The sequence below is a fragment of the Salmo trutta genome, chromosome 30, assembly GCF_901001165.1.
Source record: "Salmo trutta chromosome 30, fSalTru1.1, whole genome shotgun sequence".
NCBI classification, from domain to species: domain Eukaryota; kingdom Metazoa; phylum Chordata; class Actinopteri; order Salmoniformes; family Salmonidae; genus Salmo; species Salmo trutta.
In genome coordinates, this window is record NC_042986.1 from 24599909 (window position 1) to 24604157 (window position 4249).

Consider the following 4249-nt stretch of genomic DNA (forward strand, 5'->3'; position numbering starts at 1 on the left):
GCGGATGCTTTAGTCCAGGTCTGGGAGGAGATCCCTCAGGAGACCATCCGCCACCTCATCAGGAACATGCCCAGGCGTTGTAGGGAGGTCATACAGGCACGTGGAGGCCACACACACTACTGAGCCTCATTTTGACTTGTTTTAAGGACATTACATCAAAGTTGGATCAGCCTGTAGTGTGGTTTTCCACTTTAATTTTGAGTGTGACTCCAAATCCAGACCTCTATGGGTTGATAAATTGGATTTCCATTGATTATTTTTGTGTGATTTTGTTGTCAGCACATTCAACTATGTAAAGAAAAAAGTATTTCATAAGATTATTTCTTTCATTCAGATCTAGGATGTGTTGTTTAAGTGTTCCCTTTATTTTTTTGAGCAGTGTATATTTTCAATAACCAAAAATATTGTATTTTCAGCTGTTTGAAGTTGGTGTACAAAACCGAAAGTAAAAAACACAAAAACAAAACAGGTCAGAGGAGGCTGGTGGGATGAGCTATAGGAGGATGGGCTCATTGTAATAGCTGGAATGGAATAAATGGAATGGTATCAAACACATCAAACATATGGAAACCATGTTTGGCTCCGTTCCATTTATTCCACTCCAGCCATTACAATGAGCCCACCCTCCTATAGCTCCTCCCACCAGCCTCCACTGCCACACATAGAACAGATCTCGCGCTTCTTAGATTTACTTTCAATGAGAATGACAGATCTATAACTCACATTTCTATGTGAATTTGGTCGTGGCGCCCAGAAAGTTTTAAAATCTAGGTCATGTGACATGGTAGCCCAAAACACAGGACCCTAAATGGTGTTTCTGGTTATGGGCTGATACTCATATCAGAAGCGAAGAATGATAGATAATCTTCATTTGACCCCTTACCGACGGAGTGATAGGGGACAGACCGTTTGGTGGTGGAGTGTCTATTGTCAGTGCCAAAGGCACCCTATATATCACCAGCTGAGGCTCCACTTTGCCCAGTCAATTGACAGTAATACTGTAAGTGCCAGACCAAAATAAATCGAGGCCTTTTCAGATATAAGGGTTGATAGGGATAGGATATCATATAACCATAAGAATAGATTGATAGGAGTAGCTCATCATTTCTGCCTGTACCTAATTCAGAATGCCCAAAAGATTAAATCATGCTTTGTTTGATGCATATTCATCTCAAATGCATGAGACCAGCTTTCATTGCCCCCTCTGTTGGCAAACACTCATTCATGGATGTGGTCTTTAATGCATTAGTCCAACTGTAAACGGGTTCTGGGTCATACAGTAGGTTATCACACCCAGTCTGTACTCACATTAACATGTTCATTGAGGAAACAAACAATATTGTTGATAAAGCAATGCATCCATATAAAAACAAAAATGGTAGTAAATGACACTGACAGATGCCAGTAAATAGACTACAGAATATATAAATACATAGTCCTAAAACAATAGTTGTTAGGGGATCTACAATAGAGGATGTAATATATACATATTTTAATATTGAACTACCTTCACATTAATAAAATGATTGTTACCTTGTAAAAATGTTCTGAGCATCCCGGAACTTTTGGATGCTCACACAAGCCTTCGAGTCGCCCGTATTTTGTAGTAACACCCTTTCAAAATGACTTCCAAAACAGACACAACTTGCAAAATATTTTAATTTCATGACTACAAATCATCTCCCGACATGATTGTCTAAATTGCTGCCGAATGCTTACAATCAACACCGGTCCCAATGGTAATAGATAACGGCTATTTTCAAAGGAGGGCCGGTTGAGCATGCAAAGGGGACTAACTACAGTAGGCGCTCCGCGGCTTCTGCTCAAATCCTTGGCGGCGAGGATCAGAGGGACAGCTCGCAGTGAATCCCAAATCCGTAATGGCATCTCCAACCTCGAGCCCTTGCGATGGCTCCTGAAAAGCCGGCTCGACCGAAATGTGGTTGTAAACTTCGAGATACAGGAGCTGCTGTTCGATTCAGCCACCTCGGAGTTGGTGCTGATGTGAGGCGTTTAAGTTGTTCCACATTTTCTTTGTTGCCTGTCCTGTTGACTGTTGTGCCCTCTCACTCTTGAATTCAACTTACGCGGACAAAGGTAGTTAACTAGATAGCTGCTCGTTCAGACACATCTGATGAGGTTTCTCTCCCCATGTTTTAGGGCAGTGTTGAACATCGATAGTTCTCACAGAGGCGCCCTGCAACCCGCTGCACAGTCGCCAGATGATGTCAGTGCTGCTCTTTGAGTGCTACAGAGTCCCCAATGCAGTGGTGGGGGACTCAAGTAAATGAAAGTCACCCAGTAAAATACTACTTCAGTAAAAGTCTAAAAGTATTTGTTTTTAAATATACTTAAGTATCAGAAGTAAATATAATTGCTCAAATATACTTAAGTATCAAAAGTAAAAGTATAAATCATTTCAAATGCCTTATAAAGCAAACCAGACAGCATCATTTTATTTTTTATTTGCGCATAGCCAGGGGCATGCTCTAACTCTCAGACATAATTTACCAACAAAGTATGTGTTGAGTGAGTCCACCAGATCAGAGGCAGTAGGGATGACCAGGGATGTTCTCTTGATAAGTGTGTGAATTACACAATTTTCCTGTCCTGCTAAGCTTTCAAAATGTAGCGAGTACATTTGGGTGTCAAGGAAAATGTATGGAGTAAAAAGTATAAGTTGTCAAAAATATAAATAGTAAACTAAAGTACAGATACCCCCAAAAACTACTTAAGTAGTACGTTCAAGTATTTTTACTTAAGTACTTTACACCACTGCCCTCATGTATCCTATTGGGTGGATAGCCTGTACAGCTTATATTACAACACTGCTCTCTGCAACTCCCCCCCCCCACACACACACGGGCATTGTCCTGTCCTCCAGTTACCACTGCGCTCACATACTACCTGTTATCAATGGAAGGTAGACACAGTAACATGAGGTTTTAGGTGACTCCACTCATACTCAACCAGGTAGCCAGATCTGTCTATTCTTTTGCCAAATCCTCTATTGTTTGTTTTCATGCTAGAGGAGTTGGGACGACATCTCACCAGATGTAACATGTCCTCTGGTGTTTCCCCAGGCTGGATGCGTGTGAACGTGGGCGGGAGCCAGGTGGTGTCCTACCTCCAGCGTCTTTTCCAGCTGAAGTACACTGGTCACCTGGCGGCCGTCACCCTCTACGTCATAGAGCTGCTCCACAAACACAGCTACAGACTACCACCAAGGTCTGCCTGCCATGGGGCCAGAGAGATGCATTGAGATTGTATGAAACAGTATGTGGTGCTTTGCTTTATATATCATATTTATATATCATTGCCTGACTCTCTCTCTCTCTACCTCAGAGCTGGAGAAGTGGTGCAGTGCAGAGTTCTATGAGCAGGAGGTGCAACGCATGCAGCTGCCCTTCTCTGCCATGGTTCTGGGCGGCGTGGTGATTGTGGAGGAGATGCAGGAGAGACGCGCCCAGCAGCTGCGCAGGCTGCAGGAGATAAACGCCTGGCGCAGGGAAGAGATGCTGCAGCAGGACCAAGAGCGTCTGGATAAACTATTGGCCCCGCAGGGAAGAACCATTATCTTTTAACCACTTTGTCAACCATGACCCTTAACTGCTGTGCAATTCCACAGTCTCAGAATTACGCATAGTCCAATTTCTCACTTAAAATGTACTCCAAACAAAAAACATTGATTTCAAAGTTTAATAAACCATACAACCTTATGCACAAGGACTATGTTTAACAATTTACACTGAACATTTTACAAAAACACATTTACTGGAAAAACTATGCAGATGCAATGTTTGGTAACAGAATTTTGTTAAAATCTCCCTCCGTTTTTTAATGTGTCCACGTTTTCCAAAAACTCTTACATATCTGCTCCAAATTAGGATTGAATAATTCCTGCAGAAAGAATGGGGGTCAGCTATGGCATGACACAATGACTTAGAACAAATATCTGTTGGTTATTCAACTAAAGTAAGTGAGGTGGACTTACACCTGGTAATGGAATTGCGGTATCACGGATCCCTGATCTGTACTCCACAGAAATGCATAATTATGGAAATGAATGTCATTCTCTTCATAGGGATGCATCCTGAAAAGATACACAAAGGTATAAATATGCAATATCCTCTTTTGCATATTTGGGTATTATTGTACACAGTGACTATTTTAATGAGCTCTGTCCCCAAACAAAACCAAATTTGGTTGGTCAGAACCGGACCAAATCTGAACTAATAGCAGTCTGTTT

The 4249-nt window shown here is 41.9% G+C and overlaps 1 pseudogene; it reads left to right on the top strand.

Moving 5' to 3' along the window:
* Window positions 1-1582: 1582 nt before the first annotated feature.
* LOC115168334 (actin-related protein 5-like) lies at window positions 1583-3723 on the top strand (annotated as a pseudogene).
* Window positions 3724-4249: the final 526 nt, after the last annotated feature.